The sequence below is a fragment of the Nannospalax galili genome, unplaced genomic scaffold (genome assembly GCF_000622305.1).
Source record: "Nannospalax galili isolate Female #2095 unplaced genomic scaffold, S.galili_v1.0 scaffold41, whole genome shotgun sequence".
Taxonomy (NCBI): domain Eukaryota; kingdom Metazoa; phylum Chordata; class Mammalia; order Rodentia; family Spalacidae; genus Nannospalax; species Nannospalax galili.
In genome coordinates this window covers 2,521,851-2,548,438 of record NW_008344991.1, presented here as the reverse complement: position 1 = coordinate 2,548,438, position 26,588 = coordinate 2,521,851, and the positions used below count along the sequence as shown (strand labels likewise).

The 26,588-nt window shown below is 41.3% G+C and overlaps 1 protein-coding gene across 2 annotated transcripts in view; it reads left to right on the top strand.

The window, feature by feature from the left end:
• The first annotated feature begins 226 nt into the window (after positions 1-226).
• Tet2 (tet methylcytosine dioxygenase 2) overlaps positions 227-26,588 on the top strand; it is a 99,500-nt gene continuing 73,138 nt past the window's right edge. The window contains exon 1 of one of the 2 annotated variants that reach the window (XM_008841275.3): positions 227-359. The gene's annotated coding sequence lies outside the window, so the exon portion shown is untranslated. The remainder of the gene's footprint in view (positions 360-26,588) is intronic. The other variant, XM_029567416.1, reaches the window with a different exon arrangement.

Genomic DNA, 26,588 nt, shown 5'->3' with positions numbered 1-26,588 from the left:
CCCGGGAGCTCGAGCGCACAGCAGCCGGGGCCGGAGCCGGGCCAAGGCCAGGCCAGGAGCCGGGGGGCAGGAGCCGGGGAGCCCGAGCGGAGCAGCCGCGTCCCCCGAGCGCAGCCAGCAAGCGCCGCGCCCCGGTCCGGCTCGCATGCCAGTCACGTCCGCCCCCTCGGCGGCCGCCGGAGACGCCAGCCCCGCCGAGTGATGAGAACAGACGTCAAACTGCCTTATGAATATTGATGCGGAGGCTAGGCTGCTTTCGTAGAGGAGCAGAAGGAAGCAAGATGGCTGCCCTTTAGGATTTGTTAGAAAGGAGACCCGAGCGACGGCCGGCGGGCTGCGAGGCGGAGGGACCCGAGCAGGTCAGAGCGTGTCTCCTTTTCCGTCTCTCCCTCACTCTTTCTCTCTCTTCTCGGCCGTGGAGCTCTCCCTACCCTGTCCCCCTCCCTTTCTCTCGGCCTTGCGGGGACTGTCATGTCACCCACAAATACCAAGAGGGAAGAGGGAAGCCTCGCAAATTACTGGAGCTTCTTCAACATGGCTGACAAGTATAGTTTTTAATCTGCTCCTCTCTTCAGCCTCCACGCGTGGGGTCCTTTCCCCCGCCTTCTAATGCGTGTCCCCTCTCTGCTCGGAAAACTTACCTTTGTACCTCCCACAGCCGCGTCCCCGGCCTTTTAGCCTCAGAAAAGTCAGTGTTTTCTTTGCTGCCCTGAGAGTTTAGCTCGGGGGTCACCCCTCTCCCCTTCATCAGTCTTCTCCCTGACCCTCTTGTGAGTCCGACGCGCCCCTCCTTTATCCGCAGCCACCCCGGAAAGAACCCTGACCCTTTCATCTGCTGCAGGCTCGGGGTCCTCGTTTGTGCCTGCGCTTCCTCCCTGTGGTCCCCCTTTGGGGACACTGAGCTGGGCAGATGTCACCCAGAGTGGACTCGGGATGCGCGAAGTGGAGTTTTGTTTTTCCTGGACTCCGCGCGTTTTGGTGGTGGCGCTGAGAGAGGGAAAGAAGAGTTTCTCTGGTCCCCCAAACAGGACCAGAACCCACTTTTCTCAAGGTTCAGAGGCTCTGCGTGGGCCGTGCCTTCCAGCCAGGGAGCCAAGGAAATGTGTGTAAGAGACTCTGTGCAAATCTGTGTCTAGGCTTTGTGCTGCCCCCGAATCGGCGGCGTTCGGATCTCTGGTAAGTGACAGGCAGACACAAAGGCAGGCGCAGGCCTGGGGAGGGGGCGGGCAAAGCCTTCCGACTTGGAGGACGGCAAGGTCAGGGGCGCCCGAAAAAAGAAATCCAATCCCTGCAAAGTGGAGAGCAATCTCTAATAGTCCCATCCAAAATTTCCTCTCTCTCTCTCTCTCTCTCTCTCTCTCTCTCCCTCTCCCTCCCTCCCTCCCTCTCCCTCTCTCTCCACACACACACTTTTCGCTCAGTCTTTTCACTGGAACTGATTATATACTGTTATAAACTAATAGGGTTTCTATGGAGAGCGCTTTCTACCTATAGAGAAATGAAGTGTGACCTATTTAGGCTCCTAAGAAGTCGTGTTATTGCGCTCATGATATACTTTTGATTGCATTGAATGCTTTTTTCTTTTCTCTTGTTTAATTTTTAGGAATAGAAACAGGGTTATTTTCAAGTTTGTTTGCTTAAAATTTAGTGAAATATTTGCCTGTTTGTTGATCTGGGGAACAGAGTACATCCATGATTTTAAAAGCACAGTCACACATGGTATCTTTCCGTTTCGAACTAGTGATTATAAGGACAAAATCCATTCTCAGAAATATTCATCAGCAAATGAACCAAAATAGGATAAGACTGCGTCCTGGGGGAAGTTGGAATTCACCGGGAAGATATATTGGTTTGGTTTAAGACTGTGGGTATTGTTGCCTGGCTAATGAAATCATTACATTTGCATTTTAATGGAAAGTTGAAATACTGTTGGAGAGTTAAATTCTTCTCCATGTTTGTATGTGTTTTGTTATGGATTTTGAATACAATACAAATGTCAACACAATAAATATTGGATTTTAAAGAATGTTATTAAGCAGAGAAGTGGTTGTGAAGGACTGGAGAGTTAGACTTTAGTTTGGGAGGCATTGATTTGATAGAAAGGTAGACAGCTCCCTAACAGACACTGCTGAATAAATCAGATTTCCAAAACTCAGCCGTTCAGTTTGCAAATCTTTCTGTTTTGGTTTTTGGAAATGTGACTAGTTTGCTTTCATCCTTGTTGGGCTCTTCACCTAACAGAAGAGGAAGCCTTGCTCATCTCTGAGTAGAAGCAGCTCATTGGTTCTCATTTGCCCTAGAGTGATGTAGGAAACATGGAGCATTTTTAGCATCAATGCTTAGCTTGTTGAGAGAGCTATGATTAATTATTCCAGCAATCCAGACTTTGTTTAACTAACAGGCTAGTGTACCTCAACTACTTTGCAAATGTTATGTTATTTCATGTCCTCAAACTACTCAACAGTGTTTTCCACTCAGTTCAATAAGAAGACTTACACGGTTTAAAATGTTTTGGTACCTAATGGTTTGTTTCCTATCATCAAATTTAAATTCTTGATATTTTGTGTACCCTACTTTGACACTGAAAATAGCTGCTAATTAATATTATCTTAAGAGTATTCAGTGATTATAAGGTGGGAATTTGTATATTAGCGACCATTCTGAATAAAAGCCAGCACTTTCTCTTGTTTTAGAGAAATTATATGAATAAGTTTGAGAAGAGGTTCCTTTCAATTTACTACATGTGTAACAGTCCCACCTAGGCACCCTAATGTGCCTTAGTTATTTTAGAAGAAATAATAAACAATAACAAGATTGATGTCTTTGAAAAAATATTATTTTGTTTACTTTCATATTGAACTAATGGAAATTTAACTTAAAATGAGACCTTGTTTTGTTTAAATTCACTTCTTTGCTAATGCTTTTTGAAGCTTTCATCAGACCTAGCATTGTTTCTATCTGTGCCAGGACCTAGAGGGCTGGTATGGTTTTCAAGAGGCAGCATATGGCTTTACATATTGCCAGGGCCAGAGCTAGTGAAATGCACCTGCTGAGGACTTGCTATGAGGACTTCCAGAGTTCTTATTGCATGCTTGTTTTGTGTTAGGTAACAAAACTGGAGCCAGGGTTTTAGTTTCACTTGTTGAAGTTAGAAATGCTCTATCAATTGCTCTTGACTCCACCCACATGGTGTTGTAAGCCAAGTGCCACTATTTCCTTGTTTGCTGGCCTCATTTGGAAGCCCATTTCGTGAATCACTGACACACCTAGATGAAACTCAATTTTCCTCCTCATCTAGGTCCAAATTAGTGAATTCTTATGAAATTACTTTCCAATAAAATGCCTTAGAAATTTGCAAATGTTTGAGCTGGGCATGATGGCTCAAGTCTGTAATCCCAGCACTTGTCAGGGACTTGGAGGACTGCTAAGAGTATAAGACCAGCGGGGCCCCCAAGACCAGAGTGAGCCTCGAAAAACAACAACAAAAAATTATGTGTGTATTGCATGGTGGCTCTCAGGGGCAGCCACAGCACCAAAGCCAGCAGTAGGAAGATGTCTCCTCAGCCAGCTTTACAGTTGGAGCCTTAGCTGTGGGAGAGTCTGGTTACCAAGCAGAGCTGGTGGTTATCTTGGAAACTGGGCTGAAGAACACAGCCACAGGTGATTTTGCCAAACACACAGTATTTACTTGGTCTGGCGCCCTGGTTTCTATTACAGCTCACTGCCAAAACTTAGTGCATACTGTGATGTTATTGAATGAGGTTATGTAGTGCATCTGCTGGTTGGTATATAGTAGGGTTCCAGCAGGGAAGGAGGTGTAGTCAGAGCATGTGAATCACGGTGAACACAAGCAGCAAGAGTTGTGTGCACTTCTTGCTTCCAACAGTATTCTTACTCTAGATTGCACATTGCAGAGATTTACACACACACACACACACACACACACAAAATCTATACATCTTTCTCAATAAAACTGACTTTGAATTGCCATTTCCCATGTAGTAAATTCTGTTTTGGCTTTCTCCACTTGTCCTAATTAAGCATGCCATGCTTTAATAAGCAGGCTTAAATGGAATAGTATCAGTCAACCTACATTTATTTATTTATTTATTTATTTATTTATTTATTTACTTTTGGTCTTTTTGAGACAGGATCTCTGTAGCCCCACCTGGCCCGGAACTTTCTATGTAGACCAGGCTGATCTTGAACTCACAGAGAGCCGTCTGCCTTGCCTCCTGAGTGCTGGGACTAAAGGCCTGCACCACCACACCGGGCCCCAACCTGCAATTTTTAAGATAATACTTTTTGTCTATTTTCTTTTGAGGGAAGATCTTGCTATGAAAGTCCTGGGTGGCCTGGTACTTGACCTACAGCCAGGCTGGCTTCAAATTTGCTGCAATCCCCCTGCCTCAGCTTTCTCAGGGTGCAGTACCATACCTGGCTAAGAAATTGGAGCTCAATGTTTTGTTTTGTTTTGTTTCATGTATGAGTGTATTGCCTGCATGTATGTTAAGTGCACCTGTATCATGCAGTGCCTCGGAGGTCAGAAGAGGGGTTTGGATTCCCCTGGAACTGGAGTGAAGGACGCTTCATAGCCGCCATGTGGGTGCTGGGAATTGAACCTGGGTCCTCTGCAAGAGCAGTCAGTGCTCTTAACCGCTGAGCCATCTCTCCAGTCCCGGAGCTCAATGTTTTAAACTCACTAAATATTGCTACTCAAAACACACTCAAAATTGTGTTTTAAATACTCTGAGAATTAAAATCAGAGATGATTAAACTGGGGTAAAGTGTCCTTGAAGTACAATTTGGAGCATAAAACAAATTTATTATGATACTAAAGATACTGCAAATGTTTGTTTTAAATTTGGTACATTAGGCTCAGCATGGTGGTGCATGCCTTTAATCCAAACAGAGGGTCTCTGAGTTCAAGGTCAGCCTGGTTTATTACTTAGTGAGTTTCAGTTAAAGCTATATAACAAGACCCGGTTTCAAATAAACTTAAAAAGAAATAAATAAGATTTCTTTCTGTCTGTTGAGAAGTTGCTGATTTGTCTTTGTATTTACTAGCAGAACATAGTAAAAGCAGTATCATTTAACTAGAAAATGTATAATTTATACTCACAGTATAACAGAAAAATAAGGTAAAAGGTCTTGGGGAATGGGCTTGGTTATAGCCTATTGATGGTGTTTTTTCTTAACATAACTTCTACTGGAAATGACATTGACCCCTGTTAAAGCCACTATCTTCAGCATGGGATTTAATGGCTCTTCATAGATTTATGGTGGCATCACTTTTTTGTTTTGAGACAAGGTCTATGTAACCCTGGCTGGCCTGGAACTCACTATGTAGACCTGGCTGGCCTTGAACTCACAGAGATCCTCCTGCCTTTACTACCTGGGTATTGGGATTAAAGGGGTGTGCCACCACTCCTGGCTTTACATATTTTGAATTGAAACCTTTATTGAAGTAGTCACATGCACTGTGTAAAATAATGTAGACAGAGCCCATGCACACTGCCCAGCTTCCCCTAGTGGTGACATTTTCCAAAACTTCAGGATTAATATCATAGTCAGGAAACATGATGACATGGTACAGCAATTTTTGATCATTGACTTGTTTTTGTTGTGCTGGGGATCCAACTCAGGGTCTCCACATGCTGAGCAAGTATTCTGCTACCCAGCTCTAGTGCTTCATTGGTCACTTTGGTTCATTGTTTTGTTGGTTGTTTGGGTTTTATTTCTGTTGCTGAAATAGACTCTCACTCTGTAACTCAGGCTGCCATCAAATTCATGGCAGTTCTCCTGTCTTATCCTTCCCTGTATAGGCAGAAGCTACCATATCCAATTTTGTCTTTTATGTGCATATTTGTGAGACTGTGTCCTAAAATGTATCTCAGAATGGCCTGGAACTTGGGATCCCTCTGCCCAGCTTCCTGTGTGCTGAGGTTATAGGTGTGTCCTGCTATGCCTGGTTCCTGTCTACCAGTGGTACACTACTCTCTCCAACATACGTTGTGCTCATTCATTCCTGTGTGTACTTAGTTCTGTCTCATTTTCTCACATGATCCTATGTTTTGAAACCTTTTTCTTGGAAACAGAGAAGTTTAGCACAATTCTCCATTATTCATGTGATAGTGTCATCGAATCTACACAAAATATGAATCAGAGTGTGCTTTGTTTATATAAAAGTTTTATTTTTTCAAAGTCTGGCTTTGATTTCAATTTTGTTATTTTGATAGGCTTTGGGGTACATTCTGTTTTGTGACACTATAAGTTGATGTCACCTAATTCTCACCACAGTTCTACAAGTAAATAGTATTATTAGTTCTAAGGGTGAAGAAACTAAAGGACAGTGAAGTTTAAAAAAGGACAGTGAAGTTTAAATAACTTGCCTTAATTTGTATGTTAATATGTAGCTTCACCAAGATTTGATTTGGGGCAGTTTGTCTCTAAAGTCTCATTGCTCTACTGCCTCATTAGCAATAGTAAAAGTGTAGCAATAATAGCAGGCTATGTAGAAAATACCTTGTATACTTAAAATGTATGTAAATTTGCCCATATAAACACTTGGACCCAAATGTCCATAGCAAATATCCCAGTTTCCTATAACCTCATGAACAGATAAATATGCCTTGGCATATCTGTATAGTGGAATATTATTCATCAATAAAGAGGAATGAATTACTGATGAAGGCTCTGGCATTGCTGAACTCTGAAAGAAGTAATAACAGAAGGCTACATATGGAATGATTGTATTTGTATGCAAGACCCAGAATAGGCAACTCTAAAAATTAGATTAATTATTGCTAGGGGCTAAGAGAAGGGGAAAGGGGACCCCTAATGTATATGATGTTTCTTTGGGAAATGGTAAAAATGTTCTATAACTAAAAAGCAGTGATTGTAGAACTATCATTATACTAAAAGCCACTAAATTGTGGTTTTCAAAGGATGAATTTTATTGTATGTGAATTATATCTCCATAAAGCAGTTATGAAAATGTATATAACTGGGGGCTGGAGAGATGGCTCACCAGTTTAGAGCACTGGCTGCTCTTGCAGAGGACCTGGGTTCGATTCCTAGCACCCACGTGATGGCTAACAACTGTCCATAATCCAGTTCCATGGGATCTATAACACCCCCTTCTGACCTCCATGTACATTGCACAATACAAGTACACTTATATAAATGCAGACAATACACTCATACACATAAAATTAAAATAATAAATAAAAAATGAAAAAATGGGCTGGGCATGGTGGCACACACCTTTAATCCCAGCACTTGGGAGGCAGAGGCAGGCAGATCTCTGTGAGTTCAAGGCCAGCCTGGTCTACATAGTTCCAGGACAACTGGGGCTACAGGGAGACCCTGTCTCAGAAAGACCAAAAAAAGAAAGAAAAAATGTATATAACTCAGTTAAAAGTATGCCATGTTTCATGCAAAAAAAAAATGTAGCCACAGTTTGAGTGGAATGGTGCTCTCTCTTAAGGCAGCAACAGTTGTGTTAAGGAGCTGAGTTTCCTTTTTCTCACAGATGAGGAGACTTGGCTCACCATGGTGTTTATTTTCAAAAAAGACCTTTTAAGAATGTGTACATGGGAGCTGGAGAGATGGCTCAGCAGTTGAGAGCACTGGCACTTCTTGCAGAAGACCTGAGTTTGAATCCTAGCACCTACATGGTGGCTAACAACCATCCTAACTCCAGTTTCAGGGTATATGACACCCTCTTCTGATCTCTGAATGCTGACACAAGTGCATTTATATACATGTAGGCAAAACACTCATACACATAAAAAATTAATAATAAAATATTTAAAAAGAATACATTTCAGATGATCCAATAGATTGTCAGTAGATTGGGTGGCTTGAGGAATAGAGGTTAATGTATAATTATGACAGATTTTCTCAATTACATATATCCATATTTCCAATTTTTTCAGGAGATACAACCCAAGGAATAATAAAGGACTGTAAAAATTGCCATCTGATGACAAATGTATAGTTAGATGTAGATTGAATATTATGGTAACAAATTACTAGACTAACAATTGAATATTATGGTAACAAATTACTAGACTAAAAATTGCCATCTGATGCCAAATGTATAGTTAGATGTAGATTGAATATTATGGTAACAAATTACTAGACTAACAAATTACTAGACTAACAAATTACTAGACTAACTACATGAAAACAGAAAGCTGTTAGAGGACATAGAGAGTCAGTTTCTAAACTTTTTTTTTTCTTTGAAACAGGGCTTATGCATCTCTGACTGCCTGGAACTAGCTGTGTAGATCTGCCCCTGAACTCACAGAGATTGACTTATCTCTGCCTCCCTGAGTGCTGGGATTAACGGTGTGCCTACTGCACCCAACTCTCCTGTTTCTCTTAATCTTTTGAAACCACTTTACTGACAGATTATTGCAGTTCAAACTTTGTAATTTTCAAAATTATTTACTAAGTTTGAATGTAGTACTCCATCTTTAAATTTTGTTGTAGTTGTTGTTGTTTGAGACAAGGTCTCACTGTGTAGCCCCATCTGGCCAAGAACTCCCTATGTAGACCAGGCTGGTCTCAGACACAGAGATCTGCCTGGCTCTGCCTCCAGAGTGCTGGAAGTAAAGGTGTGTGCCATTATGCCCTGTTTCCATCTTCACTCTTTATGTGTTTCCAAAAGTATCATATTTTGTATCCCATGCTGGCCTTGAAGTCATCACAATTTTCCTGCCTCAATCTCCCAAATGCTAGAATTACAAACATATAACATGCCCTGGTTGGCCTTGAACTCTCAACCTCATGCCTCAGACTCCTGAGTGCTAGATAACAGGTGTGAGGGACTTTGCCTGCATCTCTTGTTGCTATTTTAACTTTGGTTTTGATAAATAATTTCTGTGGAAAATAAAATATATTCGAAAGAAAACAGTGAGTCATTAGTTTTGCTGATGGGCTATTCTCTTGAGAGAAAATTACCCATAGATAAGGCATCCATGTAGGCAGTCTGCCATTAAGGTGTGCCATGCACTATATTGATGGTTTTTTTGTTTTTTTTTTGTTTTCTTTTCTTTTTTGTCTTTTTGAGACAGGGTCTCCCTGTAGCCCCAGCTGTCCTGGAACTCACTATGTAGACCAGGCTCACAGAGATCCGCCTGCCTCTGCTTCCCAAGTGCTGGGATTAAAGGTATGCACCACCACGCCTGGCTTGGGTTTTTAAATTTTAAAATTTATTCATTATTTTATGCGTATGAGTGTTTTGCCTGCATGTATGTAAGTGCACCTGTGCATGCAATGCCTGTGGAGGTCAGAAGAGGACATCAGATCCACTGGAACTGAAATTATGGGTGGTTGTGAGCCACTTCTAGAACCGAACCTGGGTCCTCTGCAAGAGCAGTCAGTACTTTTAAACTGCTGAGCCATCTCTCCAGTTCATCAAGTGGATCTTTATTTTAGTGTTTTCCCCTGAAATTTGTGTTTTGTCTCAAAAATAAATGAACAATGGCCTAAATAGTGATAACAGAAGGCGGGTAATAGGAAATGACATTGGAGTTATCTTTTTTTTCTTCCCTCCCTGCACTTAGAAACAGAAGCCACTTTTTACAATAATGCCTTCCTCCACAGGAGTGGCCTTTCTAGACTCCACCAGTGATGTGGAGCCAAACCGTCATTCTGTCCTTAGCACGCTGTCCTGTTCCTGTTCTTTTATTTTTTAGTATGTTTGTTCTTTCAGCACTTTCCCCATTTTTGTTTGAAGTCTTTTACTTTGAAGTTATAGAATTTTCATATTTGCCATTAGCTAGAAAGTTCTCGCAGTTCTTTTATGTCCTTTCATGATTTTTCCATTAAAAGGCTCATTTTTAACCACCCTCTAATTAGTACACATAATTATTAGCTTTTTGTTTGTTTTATTGCATGCGTTAGAATGAGAATCATTTCTACAAACAAAACAGCTGATCGCCTGTAAAATTAGAGTAATTTTTAACTTCAAAGGTGTTAATTCACTTATATTCCTATTTTAATGTACCAGATACAGCTGATGAAATGAAAATACCATAATTCCTTTCAAATATGAGGGAAGAATAAATTGACCCAACTTGGCCAGCCATGTTGGTGCACACCTGTAATCCCAGCACTCCGGAGGCAGAGGCAGGTAGATCTCCGTGAGATCAAGGCCATCCTGGTCTACACAGTGAGTTCCAACTGGAGCTACAGAGAGATCCTGTGTCAAAAACACACACACACAAAAGATGCTCCTCAACATAGAAATGCTTAGCACATTATTTCTTTTAGTATACACCAAATTCTGCCAGTTTGTCCTGTGAAATTACAGTACCTCTAAGTTGAAATTGAAGCAAGATTTTTTTTTTTAATTTAGAAATCTGTAATACATAATTCATGGGCAAACACCAACAGAAAACAAAACCAGTAGGCATTACCAATGGCTCTTTTTTTCGTTTTATTTGTTTGTTGAGACAGGTGGATTACAGTGATCCGCCTGCCTCTGCCTCAAGTACCTAGCTGTGGCTCCTTTTATCAGTGGCTCAGGTTTGAGCATGTATTACTGCTGAAATTAAAAACTAAAGTGGACATTTGGCTGTTAACTTTAAGAACTAAATTTTCCCTAGCTTGAAATGATCTGTTTACTTTTAATATGCAATTCTTTTTTTCAAGTAGAAAATGTATATGCATCGGATAATTTTTCACATATGATTTGAAAACATTTCTACAAAGTGCCTTTTTCAAATGTATAAGAAATAATGGCTGGAGAGATGGCTCAGCGGTTAAGAACACTGTTGTTCTTGCAGAAGACCTGGGTTCGAAATTCAGCACCCACCTGGAAGCTAACAACTCTCCGTAGCTCCAGTTCCAGGAGACCCGACAGCCTCTTCTGTCCTCTGCAGGCATTGTACGGCACGGGTGCACTTACCTACATGCAGGCAATACACTCAAACACATAAAATAATAATTAAAAAAAGAAATGTAAGAGATATATCATTTTCATGTTTGGGATTTTAGAAGTCATTTATTTTTTATAAAATGAGTTTAACATTTTATTATTTGTGGGTTTGTATGTATGTCTGTCTTGTTATAATGTGTCATGCTTAAAATTTTCTTCATGTTTCGTAAAAATCTGACTATTAATGTCCCTTTTCTCTAATATTGGTAAGAATCCAGCAGCCTTAGAGAATAAGGTTTATTTCTCGTTCACAAACAACACATAAATGATTTAGTGAATGCAAAGATGAGGGTAAAATTGGAACTAAGAAGTCAGGTAAAATACTGTTTTTCTCCTTATCCAAGCAATGCTGAAAGCCATTTGCTATTTTACACAGCTGTAAATTGTCATTTGTGATGGTGTGCCTGCTCAGGCTGTCCTCAGGGGAGACCCACTCTCATGGCTAATACTGTAGGTCACACCGACGTAAGTGGGCACAAATTGACAGGTCTTGGGATGAGAGGAGCTAGAAAGTACTGTTAGAATGCATTGTTGAGCCGGGCATGGTGGCACACGCCTTTAATCCCAGCACTCGGGAGGCAGAGGCAGGGGGAGCTCTGTGAGTTCAAGGCCAGCCTGGTCTACATAGTGAGGCTACAGGGAGACCCTGTCTCAAAAAGACCAAAAAAAAAAAAAATGCATTGTTGAGACTTCAGAATGTGTCCTAAATCTCAGATCCTGTTAAAGATGGAAGGATCTCAGCAAGGGGAAATGTTAGCATTTTACCTAGCTCTTCCTCTTATGAGGATTTTTTTTTTTAATAGAAGAAAGGAGAAAGGAACAATAAATCCCATTAGAGATAATTCCTTGTCATCCACATGCACATTTTTATAGCTCACGAAGTAGGTTTCCATGTGCAATTTGCTGGTTCCACGTCCTGTCAAAGTTTGACACATGGGCTGGATGCGCATGGCAGCTATTTACAAACACATAAGCAACTGCTAGGAGGAGGACTCTGTGTTTCTTGGGAGGAGGCACCCACTGAGCTCTATTCATAGTCTGAGAGCCCCAGAGGCTCTGACTGGGTCATGACCCCAGGATCTAGGTGTTTTCATCAGGCCTGCCAATAGGCTGGGCTTCTGCACAAGGTTCATCTTTTTGCTTCTTAGGGCTCATAGAGTCAGACATACAAGACTTTTTTTTGGGGTGGGGGGTAGATGATGCTTTGATTCTGATTATTATTTCCAGCACCCTGATCATGAAGTGCCATTCTCACACATGCCTTTAAAACAAGCAGCTTCTGAGAAAATAAAAAAGGTGAATCTTTATTTGGGGATCTTGAGAACCAAGAGAATCCTTAATCCACCTCCCCCAAGTAGGAACTATGGTCAGAGAAAGCTGGCCCTTGCTCTAGGCTCCTGTTCTTCCCCCTCCCCCATTTGTGAGGTCCAGAAGGAGGCTGCCCCACCGCCACCCCCCACTGCACACTCTGCACCTCCTTCCACCCTCTGCAATTCCAGCAGGAGACCTGAATGAAGTTAGCACAACAAAAGCAAAGAGTTAACTCTTTTGAAATTTCTATTTTGAAAATAGAAAATAATCTTTGAAATATACAATAAATTCAAGGGCCTCTGTATGTTTGTGTATGTGTGTGTGTGTGTGTGTGTGTGTGTGTTGTAGAACTCACTATTCTAGGCTTGCTTCAAACTAGTGACAATCCTCCTGCCTCAGTGTCTTGGGTACTGAGATTAAAGACAGGCAGGAGCCATCACACCCATCAGGAATTTATTTTTATTTTGTTTATGTATTATTATTATTTGTGTGTGTGTGTGTGTGTGTGTACGTGTGGACGCATTATGTGCACACCCATCCCATGGCACACTTATGGAGGTCAGAGGAAAACTTTCAGGGGTCAGTTGTCTCCTTACACCATGTAGGCTCCATGGATTGAACTCAGGTAGTCAGGGTTGGTGGCAAGTGTCCTTAACTACTGAGCCATCTTGATAGTCCCCTTCTTTTTTTTTTTTTCTGTGACTTTTTCAGTTTATTTATTTATTGTAAACTTTTTATTGAATTTTTGTGTATTTCATACAGAACATCTTTTTAAAAAAAATTCATTATTTTTATTTTTATGTGAATGAGTATGTTGCTTGCATGTAGGTAGGTGCACCCGTGTCATGCAATGCCTGCAGAAGTCAGAGGAAGGTGTCAGATTCCCCTGGAACTGGAGTTACAGAAGGTTATTAGCCACCATGTGGGTGCTGGGATTCAAACCTGGGTTCTCTGCAAGAACAGTCAGTGCTCTTAACTGCTGAACCATCTCTGCAGCCCCCTCATACAGAACATCTTAATCAATCTTTCTATTTTTTATTGAATATTTGTGTATTTCATACATAAAATCATCTTTATAGCCCCTTCCTCCTTCCCCTTTGGCACATCCCATAGCTCCCCCACTGGAGTTCATACATTCTGTCATTTATATTAAGGCCTATTGTGTAAAGTTAGTGTCCCCGAGATGTCCCTCAGTGCAAGTTTATCCAATGGGGTTTAGTCAGCCTATCTAGAGTCTCTTTCCTTCAAGAAGATCCCTTTTTCCTCACCCAGCAGTAATCAGCTGCCAATAATTCTTTGACTGAAATTGGGGCATGCTGTTCATTTCCACAGTTCTGTGCTGGGTTTTTGTCTGACAGGTTTGCATGGGTCTTGTGCATGCTGACACCGTTGTTATAGGTTTGTATGAAAAGAGTCCCAGGAGCCTGTAGGACTATTTCCATATGGTCATGCACCTCCTCCTTGGCTCTTAGAATCTTTCCACTCCCTTTTCCGCAATGATCCCTGAGGCCTGGATGGGTGCACCTCAATGTAGGAGTCCTGTCCAAGGACCCACACTCTGCCATTCTTATTGTCTGCATTTTGGTGATTTGTGGCCTTTTGTGTTCCTGGCCCTCTGTTGCATGAGGGAGCTGCACTGATGCGAACTGAAAGATGCATTAATGTCTCTTCATCCCTTGTTCTATGTTCCGTGAGTCTTAGGTGTAGAGGTTGCATCCTAGATGTGCCACTTAGGCTTGGGCAATTCACAGAGAATCTCTGTGTGTGACCAGTTGTGGAACTCTGTAATAATCTCTGTCTGGTGCAAACGAAGCTTCTTTGATGAGTGGTGACTGGGATACCTATCTGTAAATGTAAGGATCTATATTTTGTACACAGTAGGAAATGTCTAGGAATATGAAAGCCTTTGGTTTTCTCTAAGATCTATGACCTCTCCAGCTATGTGTATTTGGCTAGGTTTACAGTACCAGACAGGAGTTTGCTCCTATTTCGTGGGCTTTAAGTCCAGTTAGGTAGCTCTTGATTACCCCCAAGATAAAAGTGTCACTACTGCACCAGTGTCATTTGCTACGCTGGTCATTGATGTAGGCTTTGAAGTTAGGGTTGGACCATCGATTGATGTTCTCCCTTACCAGCTTGCATAGTGCTCTCCAAAGCTATGAGAGCTAGCCTTCAGGGGAGGTGGCTTCCAGGTCAGTTCCCACTCCATTGCTCCAAATCCTGTGTACAAAGTATGTCCTGTCTTCAGCAATAGGGTCTTACCATCAAGTTCTGGGAGGCAGTCAAGGACTGAGGCAATAGCCTGTGTAATTTTGGGAGTTTCTTGGATCACCCTGGCCAGCAACTCAAAGGAAGTTTTCTCCTGTCTGGCACTGTTTCTGTTATGTAGTCTTCAGCTATGCTTATGGTCTCATGTAGAGATATTGTATGTGTAGCTTTTTAGTAGATTTTTGGACTAATACAATTCCCTCTTGTTTTTCATACTAGCTAGGAATTATTTATGTCTCCTCTTTCTCTCCCTGCCTTATCCTCTCTCCCTGCCCTTCCCATTATAAAGTGTTCCCATTTTCCCCATTTCTCCCCTGAAAATTTTTGTGTACTATGTTCCCACCTCTTTTGAGCTCCTCCTTCCCCTTTATTCCCATAGTTCTTTGTATCCCATAGTTCTTTCCATCTCCTCCTCCCCATTAACTACCCTCTTTTAGTTCTTCCTTAGTAATGCCTGTCTCCTACTATTTTTCTATCTTAATCAATCTTAATCATCTTTATACCCCTTCCCCATTGGCACCTGCCATAGCCCCTCCCCCCATTGCATTCATACATTTTGTCATTTGTGTTAAGCCCTATCGTATCAAGTTAGTGTTCCCAGATGTCCCTCAGTGCAAGTTCATCACTGGGGTCTAGGCATCCTATCTAGAGTTTCTCCCTTTAAGAAGATCAGCTCTTCTTCATCCAGCAGTAATCAGCTGCCAACAATTCTTTGACTAAGATTGGGACCTGATGCCCATGTCATTCTGTGCTGGGGTTTTGTCTGCTTGAGTTTGCATAGCTCTTATGCATGCTGGCACCATTGCTGTAAGTTCACATGAGCAAAGTCCCAGGAGCTTGTAGGACTCTATTTCCATGTGGTCGTGCATCTCCTCCATGGCTCTTATAATCTTTCCACCCCCTCTTGCACAATGGTCCCCGAGCCCTGGGTGGGTGGAGTTTAAGAGTCCTGTCCAAGGACCTACACTCTGCATATTCTTACTCTCCATGCTTTGGCCATTTGTGCCCTTTTGTGTTCCTGGCCCTCTGTTACATGAGGGAGCTTCATTGATGAGAACTGAGAAATGCATTAGTGTCCTCTTTACCTCTTGCTCTATGTTCTGTGAGCCTTAGGTGTAGAGGTTGCGTTATAGATGTACCACTTAGACTTGGGAAATTCACAGAGAATCTCTGTGTGTGACCAGTTGTGGAACTCTGTAATAATCTCTGTCTGTTGCAAACGAAGCTTCTTTGATGAGTTGGTGACTGGGATACTTGTCTGTAAATGGATCCATATTTTTCACATAGTAAGAAATTACATTTGTCTAGGGATGTGACAGACTTGACAGCCCCTTTTAAATTTTTTAAATGACATTTATTTATTTACTTATTTTATATAAATAAAATGTGTACGTGTGTAGATGAATGTGTGCCATGACAAGTGAGTGCAGATCAGAGGAAAACTTGCAGGAATCTGTTCTCTCCCACCATCATGTGGGACCTGGGCTACAAGTTAAGTCATGGGGCTTGGTGGCACGCACCTTTACCACCTGAGCCATTTCACTGGCCCGGATATTTATTTATTATTTATTACTATTTTATTTTTAAACTTGTTTTTATTTTTTATTTAATGAATACAAGTGTCTTGGCTATGTGCATGTATGTAAGTGCACTACACGCATGCAGAGTCTGTAGAGGCCAGAAGAGGGTGTCAGCTCCCCTAGAACTGGATAGTTGTTAGCCACCATGTGGATTCTGGGAATGGAACCCTGGTCCCCTGCAAGAGCAGAAAGGACTCTTAACAGCTGAGCCATCATTCCAGCTCATATGTTTTTTGAGACAGGATTTCACTGTGAACTGATGGGCCTGGAACTCTTTATAAAAAGATTTACAGAAGTCCATGGGCCTCTGCCTCCTGAGTGCTAGGATTAAAGGTATGTGTCACCACTCCTGTCCTAAGGTATTTATGTTTTAATGAAGAGTTGTCTTCCCGGAGGTAAATGAGGCATCAGCTCTGGTTTGTTTTAAGAAATGTTTAGTGTTAGAGAATATTAAATCTAGAATAATTTGGAGGTTAGGGGCCGTCTTCATAAAGATGAAACTAAAATACAATTTGTATTATAAAATATCAAAGATGTGTACCAAGGAACAATTTAATATTTGTAGGCTATTTTTACTTTTTCAATCTAAGAAACTATGTTTTTTAAACTTCCGTTATACCAGGTGAAGTCCTGTTATGTAGAAATGGTTCACTAGACTATATTAAAGTCTCTGTCTATAAATATATATGAAGATATTGATGTCATCCATTTTTCCAAATATCTTGGTGGTACAAGAGTCAAAGTCTTCTGTATAAGCTACCTTTATACCATCCCTGTAGTAGATAGCTGAGGCATCAAACACAGCTTCACACACCCAAGAGCAAACCTCCACCCTGGCAAGGCTAAAATTGGTGCCTGGTACTTCAGAGCAGCTCCCAATTATTCTGATTTCATCTCCCATGGTCAAGTACCCATGGCTTTAATGTTTATAAACTGTTCCAGAATTCTACAGATTAGTGTGTTACAGTGGGGGTGGAGTTGCATCCCACAAACTATTTAATTAACTAGGTGTTGGAATGTAGCTTAGAATAGCCCAGCTCAGCACTCGGAGATAGAGGTAGGTAGATCTCTGTGAGTTGGAGGAATAACAGACATAGGCCACCATGCCCTGCTAAATTAGCTGATACATTGGTAATAAGGGGAAAGTGAGGTGAGAAATAATTTTGTCTAGTAATGAAGTAGTTTTATATGCTCAGCTGAGTATCAGCAAGTGTTTAACATGGAGAGGTGCTTTGATGGGTGAGAAGAAAACATGCAGAAATGAGTTTCAGTGAATAATAAACACTGTCACACATTATGAAAACATGAAGATCTATTTTAAACTGTTTCCTGCTTGTTACAAATTTTTAAGGATTCTTTTTATTCTTTTCTTTGAACTTTTAGTAATTTTTTTCTGGACTGTAGAGTTAATTCTCTCTCTCTCTCTCTCTCTCTCTCTCTCTCTCTCTCTCTCTCTGTATGTTTGGATAGTTTTTGGTGTTGTTCTTATTGTTAGTTTTTTCAGACCTAGGGATGGACCTTACATCTGCTAGGCTGCTGCTTTACAATTGAGTTAGGGCACCTGCTCTGAATGTATTTTATATATAAATATGCACATTAAACATGTTTCTAAGTATTTGTAAGATTGCTTCTTGAACACTTAACAACCTTCACTCCAATTTTTATTTGTTTTTTAAATATTATTATTTTTATTTTATGCATGTATTGCCTGTAAGTGTACCCATGTCACGCAGTGCCCGCAGAGGTCAGAAGAAGGCATTAAGTTCCCCTGGAACTGGAGTTATGGATGCCATGTGGGTTCTGGGAATCGAACCTGGGTCCTCTGCAAGAGCAGTCAGTGCTTTTAATCACCGAGACAGCTCTCCAGCCTCTTCACTCCAATTTTTAATAAATCATTCATTCGATTTCTTGAAACATAATTTCCAGATAATGAATTGTGCATGGTTACCAGCTGTAAAGGACTTTAAGGACTCTCTAAGCTGTTCAGTGCATTCAAGATGATAAGAAGGCAAGGGAAGGGAAAGTTAGCTGCCTCGAGTTGCCCCAAAGGCTATTTCTAATTCTAATACAGACAATATTGACTACTTCCAACTTTGATGGGTTCTATTTCTTCAGATTTCACATATACGTGAAATCATGCCATAGGAAACAGCTAGTACACTGACTTTTCGTCACTTGTGTGGGTGTTTATCTTATTGATTTAGCCTCTCTGTATCATTTTTCTCTCCATAAAATGGGAACAGCTAATGATTCTTGTGCCACTGAGAAATCACATTATAAAATAGCCCCTTATTACTTGGTAAAATTTCAGAAATTGAATATTTATTCTTAAAGTGTGTATTGAACATTTATGTATGTACCAGGAAGGTGACAATCTGCTTTTGTGGATTAGGAAAGAATCAAAGCTACCTCCCTTTTAAATAACCAGAGAAACATTATGAGACTTGCAGACTAGTCATCAGAGGACTTTCCCAGCAATGCTTCCCAATCATCTTCTTGAATTGGTGATTTTTCTACTGCCTAAATGATTCTTGGCCCTAAACTTGGCATAATTTTTCCAAGTATTACACAAGTGTAGCAGCATAGTCTCTGAGGACTACACAGAGGAAGAAGAGTTGCTATAGCTCAGGCTGGCTTCAAATTCAAAATCCGTCTGTCTCCTACTGCCAAAAAACGTTTAACTGCTTATTAGGAAGCTTACCTCTTTAACTGAAATGTCATCAGAACATACTTAGGTGTAACTCCTTAACAATTCCATCCTTCTCAGCACTCTGTGATCCTGTAGACTCTTGAAACAAGAACTTTCATTCAGCTTGAGGAATTTTTCTTCTGTTGTAGCTTTGAGTATTTCTACCCTTTTTTCTTTTGTTTATGGAAATTCAGTTAATTGTATGTTAAACCACCTGAACTGAATTTTCTTACTTGTTAAATTCCTTCTCAAATTTTGTAGTTGATTTCAAAAGTATCCATTGAGTGCATCCAAGTGAGGCTTGGTTTTCTGGTGGTTGTGGCATATCCAGCAATTCCCCAGCAAGGGAACCATGGGTAGCTAAAGTGCTATACACAGTAGCAAATGTATCCTTTTCCAGTATTCTAGAATCCAACAGTAGTCCAATTACACTGTATACTTAAAAGTCCCCTGTAACTGCTTCAAAATGTAAACATGATTTGCAACATTACTTTTGAGTTTTAAACAACTGAATTATCAGCAGAGGGGAGATCAGGTTTCCTTCAAAATGGACACTGCCTATTGGTCCAGCCGATTCCAGTTTTCAGGGATGTATCTGCTGACTCCTAGGCTAGGAGAGAGAGCAGTTTCTAGTATCTTCTAGCAATCTGCAGTCATGATGAAATAGCTCTTTCCAGACTCCTCACACCATCCAGTCCTATCCAGTAAGTAAACATACTGAGAATCACACTGGGGACAGTCACAGCTTAGGACATAGACTCATTGAAAGACTGAGACCCAGTCACACGAATACAGAATATGCCCCCTGCCCCCATTACCAAAGCCTGATTGATAGCAGGTCTTTTTGCCAAGACTACTGTGTATGTCATTCAACAAAACTAAGGAAAGTACCTCTGAGCTTAAGGGTATGATAACAGAACACGACCCCCCCCCCAACTAAAACACAAAGAAGAAAAATACTGGGAAGTACAGATAGAACACACTCTTCAAGAACTGCAGGACAGCTCCAAAGAACACGTTGTATAATGGGTGTCTGAGAAAGCAAAAAGAAAACAGCATAATATCTGAGAAGTCTCCTCAGATTAATATCAGACACCTAATTACCAATCCAGACAGCTCAGGGAACATCCAGCAGGAAGAGGCCTATGTGGATAAGGAGAGTGACCTCGTGTTCTTCCTAATGGACCCATAGCATCATTCATGATGAATAATTAACACTGGTCTTTTATTAAAAAGCAGGCAGAGGTGATGGGGTATACGGGAGCTGGTGAGTGAGCTTAATTCAGTTACCTCGTTACTATGCCCATGATACTTCAAAGACTACAAAGAAAGTTAGTGTGTCTACTGATTGCATAGAGTATTGAAGATGAAAACGCCTTCTTTGGTTTTATTTTCCTCCTTGACTTTCCTCTTCTTTTGAAAATGAGTTCCAGTAATAGAAAGTTATTTGTCAACAGCTGTTACTCTTTGATGATTTATGCCACCTCTCACCTGCTTTCTGATAAGCATGACTTCATTCATGGCAATAGAGGTGACTTGTGTACCCTGACCTGGCATAAACCTAGAATGTTAAGTCATTTCAGTGGCACTTGTTGCTAGGAAGATTGACATCCCCTGGAAGACTGTAAAGCAGCTGCCTTACCAGTGAGACAGGACCAAATCTGTCCCTCTGTCATGCACTGTCATATGAGGAATGGGATTTTTCCTCCATTTGTTTATTTATTTATTTATTGTTGTTTTGTTTTTGAGACAGGGTTTGGTTATATTGCCTTTGCTGGCCTTGAACTCCTGACAGTTCTCCTGCCTCAGCCTCCTAAATGCTGGTATTACAGGCATGAGCCACACATCCAGCTCTTCAGTTCCGCTTTCTAGGATGATCTCTAGGCTTGATCTTAGCCGAAGACCTAAAGTCTAACTCTGCACTCTTTGGCCTTTGCTTGTGCCTTTTGTTATTTTCATTTAGGGGAGTGCCTGTCAGTGTTTATGTAGTTAGTAAACCCTCTATTTGGTCAAAATTAATATTGAGAGGATTTCTGTGTTCTGAGACATTCTTAATGGTTTTTACTTTGCCATGTGAAGAAGAGACTGAAAACCCCAGGGCATTAGCTCTGCTTTCTGCTTGCCTGCACTCTTCATCTGAGAAGAACTGGGCATAGACAACTAATTCTTATTTTGGTTTCTACAACACTGAGGTTACCAGGTGACTTTAATCCCCTTCAACAAAGGACAGTGAACAACAAATTGCTCTGTTTAGATTGAGATGTCTCCCTTAGGAGATTAGCAAAAAATAGATTTTGAACATTAAAATTGTATTATTCATTTACTTATTATTGTGTGTTGGGGTGTGTAGGTATGACACAACATGTATGTGGAGATCAGAGGAAAACTTTGTGGAGTCAGTTCTACTTTTACATAGGTTCCAGGGACCAAAGCCAGGGCATCAGGCTGTGAGGCAGGTGCTAAATCTGTGGAGACACCTCACCAGCCTGATTTTGAACATTTAAAAAAATGTTCACTATGCAGTTCTATGAAGACCATTTCCTAACATCTGTAACTGTGCTCCAAATATTCTTTTATTTATACCACTATTTCTTGAACATTTATAAGATCAATTTGTGAGCAGTAATAATTGTACCCCTTTTATGGGAAAATTTAAGACACTAAAATACAGTATAAAACAACAATGATAATTGTTTTCATGAAAATAGGCTGCAAGCTTGTATAAATATTCATTTAAAATTTTCAATCATTTATATGAGTCTCAGACCTAAGTACAACATTTGATTGAGATCACAGCTATTTTGTTGTGCTTTTTAGACAGGGTTTCACTGTGTATCTCAAGCATCTTAAAACTCCCAGTTATCGGAGCCGGGCATGGTGGCACATGCCTTTAATCCCAGGCAGAGGCAGGTGGATCCTGTGTGAGTTCGAGGCCAGCCTGGTTTACAGAATGAGTTCCAGGACAGCTGGAGCTACAGGGAGACCCTGTCTCAAAAAAGACCAAAAAAAAAAAAAAAAAGAAACCTCCCAGTTAGTTATCCTGCCTTACTTCCCAAGTGTTGGGATTATAGATGTGCACCACCCTGCCTAGTTGAATTTACAGCTCTTTATACTAGATGTCATATTAAGGAGAAATAGATTTAAGTTAATTTGACCACGACTTAAAAGTTTAGCCTCATGCTTCCATTTTCATTGAAGCTTATTGAAGGTATTTTGTATATTTTTAGTTTACAATTATAGAAAAATTATACTCTGTATAATTCTGAAAGTTTTTTTTTTAGCCCCAGCTGGCTTGGAACTTGCTATGTAGACCAGGATGACCTTGATCTCATGGAAATATGCCTACCTCTGCCTCCCAAGTGATGGGATTAAAGATGTGCCACACCAGGCTTTTAAAATATTTTTAAAATTATCTTTAAATTTTTATTTCTCCTACCAAGTTTTCTCATCATATTGCTCTCTAGCTATAACTAAAGTTAAAAGTTGCATTTTCCCTTCAACAACTGTTAGATGCAGAAAGATTTAAGGCAGTTAGTCTTTTTTTATCCCTTAAGATCTGTGCAAACAATTGGAGCCAATATGCAGCAGGTGCATAAGAGTGTGGCTGTGTTGCTGGTCATTGAAGTGCTTCCAAGGGAGCTGCTGATTCCACTGCCTAGGCCACTGTGGCTCCTCTCTTCCACTTCTGGGCCTCTGCACAGCTCTGCGATTAAAATAGCATGCACCTTGTAGGCCGCCTGTAGGAGACTGTTAGGACCCTCTTCCAACCTATGGTTTTGGCATGCTAGATGGTAAATATTTTGTTTACTACTGGTGTATGCACAGATAAATATTTGTTTGAACCTGACAGTGTGCTCCCCCACTTTCTTTTTTCCTTTGAGACAAAAATTTCACTATGTAGCCCACCCAGGCTGGTCTGAAACTCTTGGTCCTAATAATATCTTCTAAGCACCGGGCATGGTGGCACATGCCTTTAATCCCAGCACTCAGGAGGCAGAGGCAGGCAGATCTCTGTGAGTTCAAGGCCAGCCTGCTCTACATAGCAAGTTATAGGTCAGGTCAGCTGGGGCTGGGGAGACCCTGTCTCAAAAAGACAAATATATATATATATTCTATCTTCTGCTAGGTGTGGTGGCACATGCCTTTAATCCCAGTATTCAGGAGGCAGGGGCAGGGGCAAGCAGATTTCTGTGATTTCCAGGCCAGCCTGATGTGTACAGTGAGTTCTAAGCCAGCCAGGCTACATAGTGAGACCCTATCTGGTCTTCCTGTCTCCACTTTTTAAGTTCTGGAATGACACGCATGAGCCACCATGCCAGGTTTGTGGTGGAATTATTTTTATTTTGTGCTAATACTTCCAGTTTATAAAATGCATAATCTGTTTAAACAGTGTAGATAAATATAGCCCTACATATATTTGTTATCTCTTTGTGAATTCCTTTTCCTTTGCTTTTCTATTAGAAATAGGATTTGGTGCATCTACTTGGGTGGGTGCTGTATGGCTGCAATCCTGGAGAGGCGGGAGTAGGAGGATCAAGAGTTTGAATGCCCGGTGTGGTGGCGTACTCCTTTAGCCCCAGCATGCTGGAGGCAAAGGCAGGTGGATCTCTGAGATTAAGGACAGCTTGGTGGTCTACAGGCTAGCTGGGGTTACAGGGAGACCCTGTCCCCCCCCAAAAAAAAAAGAGTTTGAAGCCAGGATAGACTACTTAGTGACACTGAAACCAGCCTGGGGATGCATAGCTAGTCCCTGTCTCGAAAACAAACAAACTCAATGGAATTGCTTCTAAAGTAATACTTTTAAAAACTTTAAGATTTACTTTTATATTTAATTTTGTGTATGTATGTTTGTCAGTGTGTGGGGGTATGTGCAGGTACGTTCAGTGTCCTCAGAGGTCAGAGGTGTCAGGTCTCCTGGAGCTGAAGTTAGAGGTGTCGAGTGTGGGTGCTGGGAACTGAAAGGTCCCCTGCAATTGCAGTACACTGCTGAGCCACCTCTCCATCCCAGAAATCCTGTTTTTAAGAAAACAGTAACAGATCAAAGGTCACCAGTTTTATGGTAAGGTAGAAAATGTTACTTTCTACATAATTCTCCATCTCATAGCCCTTAGAAGTTTTCTAATTGATCCTTTGTTGGTACTGATACTGATGTCATTAATCATTCCCTCATGTAGATCATAAAACTTACAGTATCTTTATTTGAAGATTTATATGGGGCTATGAGTCATTTATGACATAATTAAGTTTAAAAACTCATCCTTCTCATTTGCCTTAAAGAAAATTTAAGGCTGGGTTAATATAAACCCAATACTTTCCTCAAAATAGCAGAAAAGTAAACTCTTTTTGTTTGTTTTTAGACAGGGTCTCCCTATAGTCCCAGATGGTCTGGCACTTGTTGTGTAGACCAGGCTGACCTTGATCTCACAGAGATCTACCTGCCTCTGCTGGGACTAAAGGCATGCACCACCACACCCAGGGAACTGTTTTTTTTTTTTTTTAATATTTAGGTTAATGTTATCGATTTGAATCAGATTTAAAAAGCATATACAGTCTATTATTTATTGATCTTTAACCTGTGCTGTTATAGATGGGTACAATTAGTAATTCAGTCTAACCTTTGATAGTGGATTCATTTCTCTAAAGAGTCCATCATAACATTTCACAATATGAAATGGGCAAGCCTAAAGCAGAACAGTGTGATAAAAATGTATCTGAACCAGTATTAGCATTGTGACTCTCAGTTATGGTCACTCATTTCAAGTTAGGGAATATTCTTTATAAATGTTATTAGGGGTAGACTTCTTGCCTGGCATGCAAAAAGCCCAGGGTTCCATTTCCCTGCACTACATAAACTGGGTGTGGTGGTAAATACCTGTAATGTCAGAACTCAGAATGTAGAGACAGGAGGACCAAGAAGTTCAGGGCAAGTTGGAGGCCTGCCTGGGGTATGCAGTTGTCTCAATTTTTTGGGTGTAAATTGAAATATATTTTTTAAGTATGTATTTATTTTATGTGTATGAGTGTATTGCCTGCATGTAAGTGCACCCACATTGTGCAGTGCCTGTGTTCAGAAAAGGGCGTTGGATCCCCTGGAACTGGAACGACAGACAGTTGTTAGCTACCATGTGGGTGCTAGAATCGAGCCCAGGTGCTCTGCAAGAGCAGCCAGTACTGTTAACCACTGAGTCATCTCTCCAACCCCCATAATTTGAAATAATTCTATCAATATAATTGTTCTAGTCTGTTTCCAGTTGCTGTGATAAAACTGACCAAAACCAATGTGGGGAGGAAAGGGTTTATTTGTTTTACAGCACAGTCCATCATCAAGGGAGGCCAAGGCAGGAACTCAGGGCAGGAACCTGGAGCACAGACCATGGGGGAATACTGCTTAGTGACCTACTCCCCTGGTCTGTGCTCAGCCTGCTTTCTTATACAACACAGGACCATCTGCCCAGGGGTGGCACCTCCCACAGTGAGCTGGGCCCTCACACGTCACTCAACAATCAAGAAAATGCCCCACAGGCATGGCCAAGGCCAATCCAATGGGGGAAGTTCCTCAATTGAGATTCCCTCTACCCCGATATGTCAAGTTGAGAACCAAAACTACCCAGCACAATTGACCCCTTGTCAACTTGACACACAAACATCACTCCAAACCACAACCCTTCCATTTCTTATCCTCAGGGTCTCATGTTAATATCAATATTAAAACATAAAACAGTACAGTTTTGAAAGTCCAGTCTTTTAAAACTTGAAAAGCTCAGTCTCTCTTAAAAGTCTCTTAACTGTGGGCTCCTGTAAAATTCAAAACAAGTTTTTTTATTGTTCTTTTTGGGTTTTGTTTTTTTTGTGTGTGTGTTTTTCAGAGAGGGTGTCCCTGCAGCCCCAGCGGCCTAGAACTCACTATGTAGACCAGGCTGATCTGCCTGCTTTTGCCTCCCAAGCACTGGGATTAAAGGTGTGGGCCACCACGCCCAACCTATTTTTATTTCTAAAGGGAAGATTCGAGGCACACAGCAAAACCAGAGGCCAGCAAAGTAGCTCCAGATTGGACATCTGGGATTCACTCATGATCTTCTGGGCTCCAGAGGGCTTGGGCAGCTTCACTTCTCTGGCTCTGTCATCTATAGCACACAGCTCATCTTGTGGGCTCAGGCCAACTCCACACCTTCTAGTGCCCTTGGTGGTAGTCCCATGATCCTGGCATTTCCTATATGCTGAGGTCTCCATTGTAACCAAGGCTGCGGCTTCACCAAGGGCCTCTTCTGGCCTCACAAGATGCCAGACCTCAGATTCTTTTCATGACCCCTTCATGCCTTCAAAATACCAAGTCCTGTTTCCAGCTTGAGTTAGAACCTTGGGCACCCTCCGAACCACAGCTTCTGTGTGCTGACCTTGAGGAAATGCTTTCTAGAAGATTTCATCTTGATGATGCTGGTCTCTTGTTACTCAGCTCATCTTTCAGCCCCAACTAACCAACACCAATTGCCCCAGTAAAGCAAAGGTTTCACTTCAGTGGTTCTGGTCTCTTAATCACAACTGATTCTTCACCCCCAGCCAACCACACACCACAGATTCTTAATTCAAAATACCACACAAATAGCCCTGATAGTCTTTGGTTCCCTTGAAATGTCACAAGCCAGGCCTTCATCATCCACATTTCTCTTCAGGATAACTGTTTCAAGCTCCACAGCAACAGCTCATTAAGCTCTGAGTACTCAATGGCTTTTCCTGCCCAAGGTTTCAAACATCCATAATCCTTCCCAAACAATAAGATCAATTCTGTCAC